Source organism: Schistocerca gregaria, chromosome 5 (assembly GCF_023897955.1).
Source record: "Schistocerca gregaria isolate iqSchGreg1 chromosome 5, iqSchGreg1.2, whole genome shotgun sequence".
NCBI classification, from domain to species: domain Eukaryota; kingdom Metazoa; phylum Arthropoda; class Insecta; order Orthoptera; family Acrididae; genus Schistocerca; species Schistocerca gregaria.
The window spans coordinates 536,819,469-536,839,143 of NC_064924.1; the positions used below are offsets into that span (position 1 = coordinate 536,819,469).

Below are 19,675 nucleotides of genomic sequence, written 5' to 3' on the forward strand. Positions count from 1 at the left end.
TAATCCCTATAAAAGAACGGCCGTGACTAACAATAACCTATACCACTTCCTGGCAGATTAAAAATGTGTGCCCGACCGAGACCCGAACTCGGGACCTTTGCCTTTCGCGGGCAAGTGCTCTACCAACTGAGCTACCGAAGCACGACTCACGTCCGGTACTCACAGCTTTACTTCTGCCAGTATCCGTCTCCTACCTTCCAAACTTCTGGAAACATCCCCCAGGCTGTGGCTAAGCCATGTCTCCGCAGTATCCTTTCTTTCAGGAGTGCTAGTTCTGCAAGGTTCGCAGAAGAGTTTCTGTAAAGTTTGGAAGGTAGGAGACGGATACTGGCAGAAGTAAAGCTGTGAGTACCGGACGTGAGTCGTGCTTCGGTAGCTCAGTTGGTAGAGCACTTGCCCGCGAAAGGCAAAGGTCCCGAGTTCGATTCTCGGTCGGGCACACAGTTTTAATCTGCCAGGAAGTTTCATATCAGCGCACACTCCACTGCAGAGTGAAAATCTCGTTCTGGAATAACCTATACCTTTCGTGAATCACTTACCTCAAAAAATCTTGGTTACTGGAACTACTGCAATACAGCGACTGCCAATACCGACAGCTATATGAAAGATACTAACTACCGAAGGCACTAAGTGCTGATAGGCATAGTTAGCAAACGAAAGATTTTGATAGAGAATAAACAATGGATTTACCGTAATAGTGTTGAGCACTTGGAGGTGAGCCGCCAGCAGTGGTGGATGTGGAGAAAGAGGTGGCAGAATTTCGTCAGGAAAAGGAAATTTGTAAGCCTGGATGTCATGAACTAATATATATAATCGGCAAGTTTTCAGAGTGGCGTGTTACTGAGATAAACCAGGCAGTGTGGTATAAGAAATGTAAATTGCATTTAATAGCTACATGCAGTTGTTGGTAATGGTATATATCTGACTAGTCGGTGAGAATTAAGTATTTTGATATGATCAGACTTTTCACTCTGATTTCATATTAGTCATAGACAGTTTTGGGAAAAAACTGTCATGTAAAGCAAGTTTCTTTTTTCAGAGTGAAATTTTTTTCTGAGGTACGACACAGTTGTGTACTCGGGAAGAAACACTGCAGTCCTTAAATCTCAAAGTGTACCAATCAAGAAAGTCAGCGCTGTATGTAATAGTATAGTGTTGCATTATTAGCCTATTACAATAGGTGACATTACATTATGAGGTAGTATTAAAAACTGAATGTAATTTCAAATATTTTAAATCTGAAGTCTAACACCGATTTTCATTTTCAAGGCAGATTAGTCAGACATCAAAAAATCTCTCTTCATATGCAGATCTCACGTTTTCCTTGACATAAGATGTTCTTCCGCTTCAGCGGACAATTTCACCCACAACTGAGAAAGTATGGCTTAACTGACCACATGTTGTGGAATTAGTTTTACAAACATACATAATTTACCCATCATAAAACTCTTTTAACAGAAGAATTAACAACAGCATCCAAACAGCTTTAATATAACACACACAGATGTGTAGAATTCGTAATATTTACAAACGCTACGCTAAAGATAACTCATGAACAACAATCAGAAAATGCCAGAGGTTATGGTGGTTTGCAGTGCATAATCATACATGTGATTCTGAAATCAGTCACCAGATAGGAGCACTGGCATGGATATGTCATCCTAGAACACTATCCTCCAAATACGGCTGTCTCGCCTACTTATGCCGTAATTAACATGCAATTTTCACAACAGTAAATTTTAAGAAAACCATTCCATCACTAGCGGCGGAAAATGAAGAAAGTAATAGTCAAGAAGTATACTACATCTACATCTACATTTATACTCCGCAAACCACCCAACGGTGTGTGGCGGAGAGCACTTTACGTGACACTGTCTTTACCTCCCTTTTCTGTTCCAGTCGCGTATAGTTCGCGGGAAGAACGACTGTCTGAAAGCTTCTGTGGGCGCTCGAATCTCTCTAATTTTACATTCGTGATCTCCTCGGGAGGTGTAAGTAGGGGGAAGCAATATATTCGATACCTCATCCAGAAACGCACCCTCTCGAAACCTGGCGAGCAAGCTACACCGCGATGCAGAGCGCCTCTCTTGCAGAGTCTGCCACTTAAGTTTGCTAAACATCTCCGTAACGCTATCACGGTTACCAAATAACCCTTTGACGAAACACGCCGCTCTTCTTTGGATCCTCTCTATCCCCTCTGTCAACCCGATCTGGTACGGATCCCACACTGATGAGCTTTACTCAAGTATAGGTGGAACGAATGTTTTGTAAGCCACCTCTTTTGTTGATGGACTACATTTTCTAAGGACTCTCCCAATGAGTCTCAACCTGGTACCCGCCTTACCAACAATTAATTTTATTTGATCATTCCACTTCAAATCGTTCCGTACGCATACTCCCAGGTATTTTACGGAAGTAACCGCTACCAGTGTTTGTTCCGCTATCATATAATCATACAATAAAGGATCCTTCTTTCTATGTAATCGCAATACATTACATTTATCTATGTTAAGGGTCAGTTGCCACTCCCTGCACCAAGTGCCTATCCGCTGCAGATCTTCCGGCATTTCGCTACAATTTTATAATGCTGCAACTTCTCTCTATACTACAGCATCATTCGCGAAAAGCCGCATAGAACTTCCGACACTATCTACTAGGTCATTTATATATATTGTGAAAAGCAATGGACCCACAACACCACCCCTGTGGCACGCCAGAGGTTACTTTAACGTCTGTAGACATCTCCCCATTGATAACAACATGCTGTGCTCTGTTTGCTAAAAACTCTTCAATCCAGCCGCACAGCTGGTCTGATATTCCGTAGGCTCTTACTTTGTTTATCAGGCGACAGTGCGGAACTGTATCGAATGCCTTCCGGACGTGAAGGAAAATAGCATCTACCTGGGAGCCTGTATCTAATATTTTCTGGGTCACATGAACAAATAAAGCGGGTTGGGTCTCACACGATCTCTGTTTCCAGAATCCATGTTGATTCCTACAGAGTGGATTCTGGGTTTCCAAAAACGACATGATACGCGAGTAAAAAACATGTTCTAAAATTCTACAACAGATCGACGTCAGAGATACAGGTCTATGGTTTAGGGCATCTGCTCGACGACCCTTCTTGAAGACTGGGACTACCTGTGCTCTTCTCCAATCATTTGGAACCTTCCGTTCCTCTAGAGACTTGCGGTACACGGATGTTAGAAGGCGGGCAAGTTCTTTTGTATAGTCTGTGTAGAATCGAATTGGTATCTCGTCAGGTCCAGTGGACTTTCTTCTGTTGAGTGATTCCAGTTGCTTTTCTATTTCTTGGACACTTATTTCGATGTCAGCTATTTTTTCGTTTGTGCGAGGATTTAGAGAGGAAACTGCCGTGCGGTCTTCCTCTTGCCAACAGGGGCCAAATAGCGGACAACACAGGAAAAAAGGTAGCAGACCGATGAATGGATAAAGTAGAAGGAAGGGGTGAAGAATTTAGTAGCAATGCCATTCTCTGGAAATGAACTAAGAAGAATTCCCAAGGAAAATAATTAAAAAGTTGGGAAGGGAATGCTGCAAATGTTGAAAAGAGGACAGTTGTAGGTTGTTGTTGTTGTTGGGATGTTTAAGGGGGACTAAACAGCTAAGGTCATCAGTCCTCCAACACTTGTAGGAAAAGGTGACACTGAGTAGGACATCATATCAGAAAAGTAAAGATGTTGACGTGGTTGGTGCTAATGTGAAACAATTTGTAAGTGGAGAATGAGTAACAGGCAGATGGCATCAGGTTATGGATGACGTGTAGGACGAGGAAGAAATGTCTTGAAGAATAACAGATAAGGGGACGATGACTAAGAAGGAATAAATGGCTAAAGCAGATATTAGATAATAATTTTGAGATTTAAAATAATGTAACTCATAAATTTGAGCACATATAGCTGCACTTCATCGAGGAAGATCGTGTGCACTTTGGAAACAGCAGAAAAGCTGTCTCACCGGAAGTGCACTGCCCTCGAGTGTCTTCGGACTCTGTGCAGTATATCTGAGAACTACTGTAACTATTGAAATACAGTTACTGATGTCTGATTTTCGCGAAATGTTAAGATACATCAGTTGATATAGAAGTTTATGTTGTTACTGCTAAAACTCGACTATCACTTAACGGCGGCTAATAAAATGAAACTTACTAAAGTTGTATATAAACAAAATATTGTGTTGAAGTATTCGTGACAGGTAGATAAACACGAAGTGTCTTCAACACAATGGAAAAAAAGAACATAGACAACAAGACCAGAAAGGAAAGGGAAAAATTAACAAATAGAAAACCCAAAGTGAATTTTATGGGAGAGGCCTCGGAACCATTCCAAATCAACAAAGCAGTGACGAAAGGAGATGCCTTTTCACCCATTCTGTTGAGCTTGGAGCAAGAGAAACTAATCTTGATATGGCGAAAATGAGCCAGTGGGGTAAAGAGGGGAGGACATAACGATATAAATCAACGTAAAATGTCTGGCTTTTGCGGATGGAATAGCCATCATAACAAATAACAGGAAAGAAGCCCAAGAGCAGCTACAGACACTACCTGAAAACTGAGGCAAAAAAAAGAGTATAGATCTCTTATGAATAAACACAGTACACGCACACAACATCCGCGGACACCCACGCATAAGTAAGTATGGAAAGGTAACACAAGTAGAAAGTTTCAAATATCTAGGAGAAATAATTAAGAAAACAGGACTGAACTAGACATCTAATGAAGAAAGGATCACAAAAGCCCAAAATAAAAAACAAAAGAAATGGGTAGATTTACGTGGAACCATTATAAGAAAAATAATACTTCCATCAATGAAAAATTAAGACACTGCAGTACAGTAGTCTTACCAGTGGCCTTGGATTGGCCCAGAAATAACAGTAATGAAGGGAAGAACGAAAATCAAGAGACAAAAGAACATGAGAGGCAAATAATGAGAAAGATCTACGGTCTTATTGAGACAGAGGGGGGATCTGGATAAACGGACCAATAAAAGAACTGTACGAACAGACAGAGGCGATTGCAGCAAAAGAAGGGCAAGATTCTACGTACACATACACAGGAAAACGAAAATAAATTGAAAAACAATTCGGGTATGATAGGAATCACACTTCCGAACAACAAATTGGAATGAACACAGAAAATGTTTCGCAGTAGACTGTCCAAAGACTGAGTTTTATTACCAGAGCACTCAGTTGATGTAATAGATCTGGTAAAGAAACTGCCTTCACTAAGAATGTCCGTACTCCTTTTGAGTACTGCTGTGTGTTGTGGCATCCTTATCAAATGGCATTAACGAAGAAAATTGAGAAAGTTGAAAAAAGAGCAGCACGTTTTGTATTAGCTGGAAATAATGGAGAGAGAGTTTCACGCACATAATACAGTATTTGCAGTGGACATAACTAAAACAAAGCGTTCCTCGTTGCGACAGGATGTTCCAACGATGTGTCAATCACCAACTCCCTTCTCTGAATGAGAAATTTTTTTTTACGCCAACCTACATTGAGAGAAACGATCATCATAATAAAGTAATGGAAATCACAGCTGGCGTTGAAAGAGGAAATTGTTAGTTTTCCCAAGCGCTATTCGAGAGTGGAATAATAGATAATTATTGGGAAAGTGGTTCAATGAACCATCTGCCAGGTACTTAAGTGTGATTTGCACAGTTGCCATGTCGATTGACATGCAGATGTAGACGAAGGAAATGTTTAACTTAGTGATAACTAATAATGCGAAAACCAGCTGGATATTGGAAAACATGGAATATCTCTAGAAATTGAAATTCTTCTCAGGGGACATGACAGACAGGAAAAAATGCAGATAAAAAAATCAGAAACCAGAAATTACAGCAAACGTCAAAAGAGAAAAAAATTTGAAAGAAGAGGACAGAAGAGGAAGAAGAAACACAGTGAATATGTGAGAGGTTTTTAGCGCTCTACTTAAAGGATATTTCTTCGTAATAATAATAATAATTATAATAATAATAATGATCACAAACATTAAGAACTGTCACATGCATTTGAGCAATTCATCATCGTGTCTCTCGATTCCAGTGTGACTGCTTATAATTTCTTCAACCAAAACGGAAATAGAAGGTTCTATCTCGAGCTCCGTTGTTCCGTAGCAGGAGGGACCGGAGTACCCCATCTGTATGCATTGGTTACAGCAGCCAATTACGCTGCACCTTCCGACGTTCTCCACAAATTTTGCGGCTGAGGTTCACTCTGTCGATATAGAATTGGTACCTCTTAATACCCAAACTGTGATCGCAGAGCAGCCAATGAACAGCTTATAGACAGTAATTTGAAGACCAGTGTTGTTACACTAGAGTACATGGTACTCTACATGGCACCTCAAAGAATTTTTCGACTGAGTAAGTCGTATTGTCTCACTGATATAGTGATCTTAACATACTGACGGCAGGTAGGCGCCAATAAAAGTTATAAAGAGAAATGTTGGTGGGAAAATAATGAATTAGGTTTCTTTTACGTTTTTTACTTTGCCGATGAAGAATTTGAAATCTGAAATTGAGGCCCTGATGCCCAGACTGTGATTCGGAAACGTACATCGGTACCTTAAAACAAACTGTAAGACAATATTTTTAAGTTTACTATTTATTTATCTGTCACATGTCGTCAAGGGTAGGCCTCGTGACTACCACGAAAGTAAGACATTTATATATTAGTGTATTTCCTATGGCCTCAAAGTAGTGTATTTCCTGGTGCCACTTATATTTGAAAAAACACGCTGAAATATTTGTAAATGTTTTCGCTGAAAGCTTTATATCCAAAATATACGTAATAACCAGTATATATCGTGAGCTGACGTGGGACATATTAACCCCACGAAACAAAACTGAGAGGAGCATCATGTCAGATTTGTCATCATTTGCAGATGCTGGAGTACTCTAACGTAGTCGTACAAAAATCACATCATAGATTTACGTACATTTCGAAACAATACGAATCGCGAAAAATTTTCACAGTAGTATTGTCGATTGCGTTACAGCCTGAAACACAATCATAATTCAAATTACTGTGTACTTTTGAGACTCTTATTATCAGAAGGTATCTTTACGTTCAACTTCTTCTGTTATAACTCTCATGACTTCGACATTCGACATTCAAAGTAGCATACCGAACTATATGGTATATAACTGAGCTATTGCTTCAGACCAGATGCTCATTGTACTGTAACATAAAAATGCAAATAATACATATTGACCTACAGGCAAGGTAGCGTCAACTTGCGACTATAGATCTGTCTGTATTTTCACGAGTGTGTTATCGTAATTATTTTGCAAATATTTAAGCAAACTTTAGTTAACATCTCATTAATTGGTTTCAATTTCCAAGATCATATTTAAATCCCCAAATGATCTCAACCCACAAAACGTCTAGCACGAAAGCAGTGTCCCATTTGGTTTCCATTGCTTTGTATAAATGACTTCTTGGTACACCCCAGTCATTGCCTGCCGCGGTGGTCTCGCGGTTCTAGGCGCGCAGTCCGGAACCGTGCGACTGCTACGGTCGCAGGTTCGAATCCTGCCTCGGGCATGGATGTGTGTGATGTCCTTAGGTTAGTTAGGTTTAAGTAGTTCTAAGTTCTAGGGGACTGATGACCACAGCAGTTGAGTCCCATAGTGCTCAGAGCCATTTGAACCCCAGTCATTTCTGTCGAAACACAAGAAGACTAAAGATCAGACTCTTCGTCACTATAAGGTGTCTTATTTAGGCGCATGTTAATTAATTACAATATTAGTATGAAATACTTGGTAATATTTCAGACTCGCTATATAGACGAAACATTTTAGATAGATATTCAAAAATCTCTCATTTCATCTATATGATGACATTTCCTTCTGGTTTAATTTTCACCAATTTATTTTACATTAGTAATGCTGTCATTATAGCTAGAATCTTTTTTAATCAATATAAACGTAGTTCACATGGCTAATAAATCGGCACTTTGTGAAAACATTCGTATTGTTAACACTGAATTACATAGCAAATTATCGTTGAGTTAAATGTACTGACACGGCGTTAATTGACAATGACGCTATAGTGTCACTATGACGTGTAACACCCTTTATGCTCCAACAGTTACGACACAGAGCTGAAACACGAACAGCCTCCACCGAATTCAGGGGTTGGGCGTGTCCCTGTGAGACTCTTACTACGTCGACAGCACCGATTGCAGTCTAACTTTTACTTCTGACAATGACTCTGGTAGCACCTGTTTTTGTTTTGAAGTGGCTTATAAACACTTAAAGTTATGCAGAGATTCATTTAGATTACTCGTTGAGAAACGAACCTCAAAACAAAAGGTAAATCCCAGGTGAAGCACTAATACTAATTACGATAATGTAATCGTTCTGTGCACAATGGCCATGAATTTGCTTACCTACTTATTTACAGTAAAAGAGCATAATAAAACCTGTTAAATAACAGTTAATACTCTAACGTAAGTCTAAAATTATAGCTTAGGTGATGGTCTGAAAATGAGTATAAAAAAACAGTAGGGATGCAAAAAACCATTGCAGTCAGCGAACCCCTCCTAAATTGTTACTCAGTACCGTAAGCTGTAATGTTCTTAACAAACGTGGTAACATTGTAAGTCGAAACCAATTAACAGATCCGTAATATATTGCCACACTGTAGTACCCAGAACGCTTTCCCGTATTCCCTCTACTCGCTCACAGATGGAATGTCGAAACAGTAAGCCTCACATAAGCATCCCTGGAGTCTCCTGCTTCTATCCTAGCCACCAGGAATAACGCCTGTTTCACACTGCATACATCTTAAAAGTGAAATGAAAGGTATGTAAATCACTTTAAGTTACAGATGCGTAGTTTATTGATTTACACTGGCGATGAAAAGTGTTTTTCAAATACTAAACCGACGAAATAGTATTAACCGACATTAGAGGAATGAGTTCATCAAATTGGTGAACAACCTGTAGCTACCTGAAAGGTCGATAGTGTGAGCCTCTGAACTGAAGGATGTAGCAGCAGTGGAATGTGGTCCTAGCAGAGAATCTTTCACTTAGGTCGAAAGCAAGAGATATGGGTGTGGATGGTTCATGACTTTGTTGGGATGATTATAAAGCCCACGAGCAAGTGGCACGAGGCTAAACCGCTCCTGAATTGTTGAGGTATTTTAACAGACCATAACGTATTACAAATAATTTTATTAAAACCGCTCAGTTTTCGAATATACACTATGTGATCAAAAGTATCTGAGCACCTGGTTGCATGTGACTTACAAGTTTGTGGACCCTCCATCGGTAACTCTGGAATTCAGTACGGTGTTGGCCCACCCTTAGCCTTGATGGCGTCTTCACTCTAGCAGGCCTACGTTCCGTTAGGTGCTGGAAGGTTTCTTGGGGAAAGGCTGCCCATTCTTCACGATGTCGGTTGGTGAGTCCTGCAACGAAGTCGACGTTCCAAAACATCCCAAAGATGTTCTGAATGATTCATGTCAAGACTCTGTGCAGGCCAGTCCATTGCAGGTACGTTAATGTCATGTAACCACTCCACCACAGGCCGTGCATTATGAACAGGTGCTAGATCGTGTTGAAAGATGCAATGACCATACTCGAATTGCTCTTCGACAGTGGGAAAGAAGAAGGTGCTTAAAATATCAACGTAGGCCTGTGCTGTGATAGTGACACACAAAACAAGAAGGGGTGCAAGCCCCCTCCATGAAAAACGCGACCACACCATAACACCACCGCCTCCGAATTTTACTGTTGGCACAACACACTGTGGCAGATGACGTTCGCAGGGCATTCGCCATTGCCACCCCCCGCTATCGGATCGCCACAGTGTGTATCATGTTTCGTCACAACGTTTTTCCACTGTTCAATCGTCCCGTGTTTATTCTCCTTACACGAGGCGAAGCGTCGTTTAGCATTTACCGGTGTGATTTGTGGCTTATGAGCAGCTGCGCGACCATCAAATCCAAGTTTTCTCACCTCCCGTCTAACTGTCATAGTACTTTCAGTGGATCCTGATTCAGTTTGCAATCCCTGTGTGACGGTCTGGATAGATGTCTGGCTATTACACATTACGACCCTCTTCAATTGTCTGCCGTCTCTGTCAGTCAACAGACGAGGTCGACCTGAACGCTTTAATGCGTTACGTGTCGTGTCACGTCGCGTACAGACCTATGCCACAAGTGACAGCCATTCTCCTGTGGACGTTCGAAGTGTATGAGAACCGCGAAGTACCTATGAGGCTCTCTCACGATGTGTAATGACTACTGATGCCTCTGATATGGAGTACCTAGGCAGCAGAGCGCACCTAATATGAAAAACGTTTGTTTTCGGTGGTGTCCGGATACTTTTGATCATATAGTGTAAATCATAATGTTACAGCATAACTTATTAATCATCCCTTACACAAGCACATTGGTCGGTTCGGTAACTTTGGATAATGTGGAACGGGTAACAAGCAGCCATATAACCCTCTCCAGCTGTGGTATGCCATGTGCATGTACCACTAGGTGGTTGACCTACAGGCATGACAGGATGGCTGAATAGAGCAGTCGTGTATGGAAGTGCCCATGGCTACACCGTGAATGAAGTTACCACAGAGAGACTCGTGAAGGTGTCCACTCGCAGCCATTTAACATAGTATAACAACAATTACTGTAAAAAGCTCCTAATTTCCAATCTGTAAGAATAGGAATTCCTGCTGCCAGTGAATACCAGTCCATCTCAACCACCTTCTTGGACGACATTGTGTAATAAATCACATGCAGCACAAATTAGGAGTTAGCACTCCGTCTTAAGGCCACAAGTGGCCCATCGGGACCATCCGACCGCCGTGTCATCCTCAGGAGAGAATGTGGATAGGAGGGTCCTGGGGTCAGCACACCGTTCTCCCGGTCGTTATGATGGCATTCTTGGCCGAAGCCGCTACTATTTAGTCAAGTAGCTCCTCAATTGACATCACGAGGCTGAATGCACCCAGAAAAATGGCAACAGCACATGGCGGCCTTGATGGTCACCTGTACGAGTGCCAACCATGCCCGACTTCGATTAACTTCGGTGATCTTATGGGAACCGGTGTATACACTGCGGTAAAACCGTTGACATACATTAGGAGTTAGGTATATCGTGAAAGATTTAGGTTCAATATTGTGACATTAGGATGCAGATTTTCAGTTGGACAAACAGCACATAAATTTTAAATACCTTATTAGAGCGTGTTCTGTGATGTCACGAGTTTGTTATGTTTGTGGCAAGGCCCCATGTACAGCGACAACGAAATGCGCCACTTAAACTGTGTTAAGGAGATGGTTTAGTTGAGGGAGGTGTTGTTTCAGGGATATTTTGAGAGTTGCTTTCGCCTTTCGTTCAGGTTACAATAAACTTGAATCAGGATGTTTAGTTAACCTTACTACATGATCAGGTGTTGCTCTTTCTTCAAAGGATTCACGGTTAGCGTGTTGTCGACAGCAGCTACATGACAAAAGTCGTATTCACAAGACTGTACGCTTATGTTACTTGTTTGGGGAACATTGTGTACCCTTTCCAATTTAGACGGTCCTGCTCAATCAGTCGATCTCAAAAAATTGCAAAAATTCTGAGACTTTTTCCAACAGCGGGTGAAACATATGAATCAACATTCCCACTCTTTGGCAGCTGTACGAGATTCAGTTATCAATTATTTACTCAATACCTGTAGAAACTTGTAGATTCTCTTTCCGCTGAACAGAAGGTATTATCATGGTCAGTGGCGGTGATGTGCTGTATTAGCGTGGTGTCTCCTGCACATTGAACGTCGCGAGCTATTTCTTCTTATCTCGTGTTTTCTACTGAAAACCTCGTGCTTGTACTCCTGTTAACTTTACTGTTACAGAGATCACCCGACCTTAGTTTTTTTTTTCTGAAATTGGTCCTGTGCGCAACAAATAACTTACTTGGTCTTTGTGCTGCCACTGCTTGATCTGCTGCATTCCATTTTTAACAAAAACATAAAAAAACCTATTATTCATGCCGAGTGCTATGAATCTTCTGAATGGCGGCTCCTGTTGTTGTTGTTGTTGTTGTTGTTGCTGCTGCTGCTTACTACATCTACATCTACATCTACATCCATACTCCGCAAGCCACCTGACAGTGTGTGGCGGAGGGTACCCTGAGTACCTCTATCGGTTCTCCATTCTATTCCAGTATCGTATTATACGTGGAAAGAAGGATTGTCGGTATGCTTCTGTGTGGGCTCTAATCTCTCTGATTTTATCCTCATGGTCTCTTCGCGAGATATAGGTAGGAGGGAGCAATATACTGCTTGAATCTTCGGTGAAGGTATGTTCTCGAAACTTTAACAAAAGCCCGTACCGAGCTACAGAGCGTCTCTCCTGCAGAGTCTTCCACTGGAGTTTATCTATCATCTCCGTAACGCTTTCGCGATTACTAAATTATCCTGTAACGAAGCGCGATGCTCTCCGTTGGATCTTCTCTATCTCTTCTATCAATCCAATCTGGTGCGGATCCCACACTGCTGAGCAGTACTCAAGCAGTGGGCGCACAAGCGCACTGTAACCTACTTCCTTTGTTGTCGGATTGCATTTCCTTAGGATTCTTCCAATGAATCTCAGTCTGGCATCTGCTTTACCGACGATCAACTTTATATGTTCATTCCATTTTAAATCACTCCTAATGCGTACTCCCAGATAATTTATGGAATTAACTGCTTCCAGTTGCTGACCTGCTATTTTGTAGCTAAATGATAAGGGACCTATCTTTCTATGTATTCGCATCACATTACACTTGTCTACATTGAGATTCAATTGCCATTCCGTGCACCATGCGTAAATTCGCTGCAGATCCACCTGCATTTCAGTACAATTTTCCATTGTTGCAACCTCTCGATACACCACAGCATCATCTGCAAAAAGCCTCAGTGAACATCCGATCCTATGACACCATCCTGCGGCACACCTGAAATCACTCTTACTTCGGAAGACTTCTCTCCATTGGGAATGACATGCTGCGTTCTGTTATCTAGGAACTCTTCAATCCAATCACACAATTCATCTGATAGTCCGTATGCTCTTACTTTGTTCATTAAACGACTGTGGGGAACTGTGTCAAACGCCTTGCGGAAGTCAAGAAACACGGCATCTACCTGTGAACCCGTGTCCAAGGCCCTCTGAGTCTCGTGGACGAATAGCGCGAGCTGGGTTTCACACGACCGTCTACAATTACATATACCTCAAAAGAAAGGGTTTGGTCAAATCTAAACTCGATAAATGATAATCCAGACAAGCGATTCTTTCTCATTAAATTAACAAAACGCTAGAAACTCTTTGAACAATCGCTTCGTATGTAAATCTGACTCCAGTGGCATTAAAGAAATATTACAAATTAATCAAACTCTTGAGACAGACTGAAATACTTCTCAGTTAAATGGATAGTGGAACAATTCCATGACAATTACAAAAGAAATCAATGACAAAAATCAATACTTAATCTATACGCCTAACAATGGCTTCCCTTAATAATTCAACTCGTATCATTATCAAAATTACCGTCTGCTGCTACGCACCAACACAAACCCTTTTCTTTAAATTAATAAGCGCGCTGAAAATTATAAAATATATCAACTCACTACCAAATCATGAGTCGCTGCTGGCAGACACAGCAGTACGACAGCTCAGCGATGACCCCTCACCCAACACACATACGCACTACAGCAGGCGGGCTCCTACGCTGGCCTCCTAACTGCCACTAGTTAAACCGTGTGCTGCGAAGCGCGACAACAATATCTTGGACTGCGCGCTGTAGCCAACCTTTACAACCTAAGAGAGTATTGCCAACTCTCAACATAAAAATTTTTTTCTCCAGTGTTGGCCTACGTTCGCCTTAGAACCTGTTCAACCTGTACAATCGTAACCAGTGATTACTATATTTACCTTTCTAAGTAATTATTGAGATGAGAATACAACATTTTTGTAATTTATCACTTAACTCTTCTGGCAATGATTCAGAAAACTCACTGGAAAGCATGGAAGTCCACTTAAAGCAGGAAACACCACAAGTCTTCCCTTACTAAAATATGAAGACCACATTGCAAATCCCCTGAATTCGGACTGATCTTGAGTCCAGAGCTGTCACCAACGCTGATGGATCCACGCTGATGGATCCAAAGCTCTTTATGATAGAGCTGCGCTTCCTTCCTGGGCTCAGCTTAGACAGTCTGGCTATACCATCTAATTCACTACTTTCAACAATCTCGCATCACTTAGTAGCCAACTCTCTTGGACGTTTGACTTTTACTTAAAGCTATACTGTGAGGAAATAAAATCTGTTTCTGTGTAGGCACAAAAGCGATTAGCCATATATAATGTAACTCATATGCACATTTTAAGTGTGTCAACTGTTCCTGTAAATCTATTACCACATTATCTTTTATACCAACTGCTATGATGGAAGTTTGTCTTAGCCGTATGTAAAGAAGGCTTAAAGAAATAGAGACCAGTTAAAAACATTTAGTAATATTATGACTTGTACTGTTTGCAGTGGAATACTTTATTTTAAACTGTAGATGTTATGCTGAATGATATTATTACCACAGTTATCAAAAACACACTCAAGTCTGAAACGTGCCCTATGGCATTTCACATAATTTGTGTACTGTGTTTTTATACTACAGGCGACTTGTTCAGTTTGCTTTGAGATAAATGCATTAAATTTCCCTCAATGTAGAGTATATACAGAAAGATATACGAACAAAGCACTCATGTAGCACGAACAAGTTTTGTGGTTCATTTAATTTTCTTTTATACTTTTCATTACAGTGTTAACTCTACTTCTAGAAGGATTTTGAGCGACTCTCTGTTGCAACTTCATGACGGTGCAAATTTAACTGTTCACTGTATCAGCAGCAGTAGTGTCACAGTGCATTGTCCTCAGGAAAGGAAATTTCTTTTTGCAGCTCTAATAGAACTTTTCCAGTTTCGAAACCTATGCAAAGAAGTTAATTTTGTTAACCATTTCGTTCCACAGAAATAAGTCAATATATTCTGTCAATGGTATAACTTTTCAAGTGCGATATAAGTAATAAGCGCTTTCATGTTCTACTGAAGCAGCATCATCAATAAAAGAAACCCCAAAAACGAATCTTCTGTATTTGTGGTCGATTACTATTCGAGGCATCTAACAAAAATGGACATTGACTAATACCAACAACGCAATACATTTCAAACTGATTAGTGATTAAGTTATGAATTATGAAATGCAAGAAGAATTTCAGTTCAGGATATCTGAAAAAATTTCCGTATTTCAGATTTTTGACCACTTGTAATTACGTATAATTTGAACTAGATTTAGAATGGAATGCGGTAGTCAGTTTTCACAATCTTTCCCAGTACCGAATCTTGACCTTAGGCTAATCAGACTCATCACGTCTTCTTGCAGCTCTTCCCCTGAGTACAATCACTTACCGTTCCACCACTACACATCAGTGTGCCCTGTTTAGCAAGAAGCAATGCCAATCAGAAAGTATATTCTATTAATGAGTGACAGAGGTAGAAGAAATTAGACATTTAAGTCTACCAATACAACAGTTGCATATTACGTTGTGTAACAAGCAACATAGGAGAACTATGGTGCCTCACACACCGACGAACAGTGAATTGTCCTTAACCAAGCAGAGAAAAGATATAAATGCCAACTTATTAAGAAAAATTATAGTAAAGTTACTTGGCAGTTCTTAGATTGCTAAGAAGTGACTGTGTTGGTCTTGAGATTATTCAATTTAGGTCGTATATGTTAAGTAACATGAAAAATGACATTCTAAAATGAAATTTAACTCCAGTAGCAGCAATTATGTAACAGACACTAGAGTCTGTAACCAATATTGACATTTTCTCATTTTCCAAATTCGTCTTAAATCTATGCACAACATTCAACAATTATGATATCGTTATTTAATCACTGATTTGTTATTTGCTTTCCGTTGTACTGACTTCACAAGGAATGTTCATCCACTTCTACTTGGTGAGCATTCTCTTAATTAAGTTATCCTGTTACTTGCGTCTCCATAATGAGATCGACAATTACAATTCACTTTACGACGGTTCATTCGTTTACTTTAAGATGCATTTACCATTCCTTCGAGTGTGAAGTGAATGATGGAAACGAGGCGTTATGTATCTGAAAGATCAGTCTGAATAACACTATATTTTAGTAATTTATTCATTTACTGGAAAATAAAGTCAGAGGAAGTTCGGACCCTGTAAACTTTTGTTCAAGTGTAACACACTTCGTTGCCATGTCGATGACGTTCACAACGAGGGATAATCTTGTCTCAGCGATGAATAAGTCTCTCGCAATATTATAGGTATTTGCCGACCTCGTAAAGAAGTGAATCCCCACTTCAAATTAAGGACATGGTGGTTTGCTGCTCCACACTACATTACCACACACAATTCAATACACTGTGTATTCTGCTTACTGCTGCCACACACTGACTCATTCACTGACATTAACCCTCTGTCCTCGACAGCGCTCAACATCATAATTATCTTACTGCTTCTTCTTAAGACATTTACAAGAACTTCTCAAATGGTTTTTGTGTTCAAACTAAACATTCTGCTACTTACATTACAGTGAAACATTAAATAAAACAGGTGTATTTTCATCATAAGAGACTACTGAGAATATTACTTACATCGATTAAACACAAAAATGGGTACTTACACATGCAATAAAACCTGATAATTTGTATCTGCTTCTCACGGTACATGGGCATATATATATAACGAAAATTCAAATCAAATGTACAACAAATGGAGAACGAAATACACAGAAAGTACCACTAATAAGAAAATATTGAGTTGTCGTTACAAGATACTTACGAAGATATTTATATTAATATTATTTTAAAATTCTTTATTCCATTTGCTATTTTGGCACTAGAATAGTATTTCTACATAGAAGTGTATTGACCAGTTCAAGTAATCTACATGTATGGCACTTGATTACCTGAGCAAAAATTAATTTTGCTGGCGAAGGACTTGGCTTCAGGTGTTTATTGACGTTTCTGGTTTTTCATGGAGTTTTTCTTGCGTCATTATTATGATTACATATGAGTAGAATGCTATGGCCTCACTAACGTTTTAGCTAGAGTACAATTTTGTAATTGTACTCTTCTCAGCAGGTTTTCCTCAAGCAGTTCACAAACATTGTTAGTCCCAGTTGAGAATGGCAACATATGTCAAAGGACATCTGCTAGAGTCTCGGAGGAAGTAATCACACACCGAGAGCTAAGAATAATTTGTATAAGGTTTTTTTTCCTAATACACCACCTATCCATTGGTCTGGAACGCAGGAAGTCCGATTTTCTTCATCATACGTCGAGTTATGGGGTCGCGTTGTGTTAAAAATCAGAACATGTACCTCATCCTACGTCAACAGTAATACGAAACAATATTCAGTAACCTACTGGTTGGTGAGCCAATGATCTTCTGACAAAGAAAACTGCATAACAGTAATTGCTTCATATACTTCACAGTGTTCAGATCGAAATCCAGAAAGCACGACGTTTTTTTCGCTCACATATCAATATATTGTAGTTTTTAATCTTTGCAGATTCATCACTAATAAAGATACATTTTCGAAAATTGACAACTGTTTTCGATTATACCTATAAAATTCCCAATCCTCACTGCCATGAAACAGAAGTATTTCAGTGGAACGACGGAAATTACTTCCTTGTCATATTTCTCACAGTTAACAGAAAGCTGCGTTTTGCATTTGGTGCTCCCCACTTTTTTCTGTGACTTCCATGGCAAGCTTTCATGGAGTTCGTTTGCGGTACCCTCCTACTCAACCGTTCCTGTCCCTGCTTACGATGCATAGACTTAAATGTGAAACTAACTGTAGTACCATTTCACTGATGACATGTAATGGATAGGATTATAAATTTCAAACTTTAATGTCCAGCCAAAATAATATCACATTGTCTTTTAGCATTTAGGTCTCCTCTTTAATGATTAATGATTATGGATAAAGGTACACAGATATTACCTAAACGTTTGTATCTTAATCTACAGATAAATGTAAATGACCACTACATCATAATTCGATGAGGAAATCTTATAACGTACAGTCTGGAGAACAAAGAATTGACACAGTCTTCATCGATGTAAGTCTAACAAGCCAAAGAAACTAAAAACATTATAGATGCAAGACATGTACACAATGAAATAAGAAAGATAACCACAAAATCAAATGTGGAATAACCTTCATAGAGGAATAGCATAGAGAAAACGTAATCATAACCAAGGCAAAGAAGGGGAATACGGTGGTGTTCAAGGACAAACAAGAATGGAGTTAAAACAACGGGAATTCATTAAACAGAATGAAATATCAAAACTAAAGTCGGATGCTACAAACAGGTTTTTCACGGAAATGAAAAATATTCTCAGGAGAACAAAACGCACTGTCGATAACAGAGAAAAGATCGTATGGCATGCATGAAACGAACTTTCTTGTAATCTGTAGCCACCCAAAAAATTTATATCATAGGCACACCCATATGATACACCGTAAATTATATATACCCACATACATCCTCGCCAGACATCCGTTAAACATACTCACACACCTGCACGAAACACGAAGAGAAAGAAAATGTAGTACACTCTTAAAAGATATACAATTTCTACACTGCTATTTTGATTTCATTTGATGTAGGAAATTTGTACTCCTCAATCGTACTCTAAGAAACAAGCAACAAGATCTTAATACAGTCAGTTATTTATTTATTAATGCATTTATTTTACCTGGCAAGATTAGGGCCTTCAGGCCCTCTCTTACACCTAACCAGGCATACTCAGATTGAACGAGTTACAGTTTCTACATAACATTAAGGACATATAACATATTATTCAGTATTGATGTTACATAAAAAAATAGAGATTATAAAAGTAGTACAATGATAATTATAACAATAAAAAAATAATTATAACAATCAAGAATAATAATGATAATAATAACAATAATAATAATAATAATAATAATAGTGACTATGTATATGAAAGTAAACATACTTTTCTTTTGTGAATGTCAGTTCCATTGTTAGTCGGGAATTTTCTCGTTATATTCTTGCAGCTTGTGAGTTATTCTCATCGAGCAGAGACATAAGACGATAGAATGGGGTGAAAGAGATATATAAGACGTGGATAGGTTAGAGGAAGAGAAATAGAATGATAAAATTCGAGGCTGTGATGGAGAGGAGAAAGAAAGAGATGGGAGGGGCACAACAATGGTGGCTATACCGTCCCTAATATGTACGTTTTGAGTTCCCTCTTGAATCTTGAGTAGATCTGGATAAGACGCAGATCACAGGGGAGCGCCTTCCATAGTCGTATGGCTGAGATGGAGAATGACACGGAAAAAGATTTTGTGTTAAGTAAAGGTACAGCCAAGATGCTAGACGTATCCGATCTGGTGTTGCGATTGTGGAATGATGTTAGTTGTTTAATGAAAGAAGATAAGTATTGGGGGCACCAGTGGCAAAGAAATCGATGAAGTAAACACATCGTGTGGAGATCACGTGCCTTATGTGGGCGTATCCAGCCTAGCTGGGAGTATGGAGGACTGAAATGATCATACAACCGAATATTGCACACATATCTAACGCAAGCA

The 19,675-nt window shown here is 39.6% G+C and overlaps 1 non-coding gene across 1 annotated transcript; it reads left to right on the forward strand.

Moving 5' to 3' along the window:
* The first annotated feature begins 365 nt into the window (after positions 1 to 365).
* On the forward strand, positions 366 to 440 carry Trnas-cga (transfer RNA serine (anticodon CGA)). Its single transcript has one exon. It is a non-coding gene; the product is annotated as a tRNA-Ser (tRNA).
* The last annotated feature ends 19,235 nt before the right edge of the window (positions 441 to 19,675 follow it).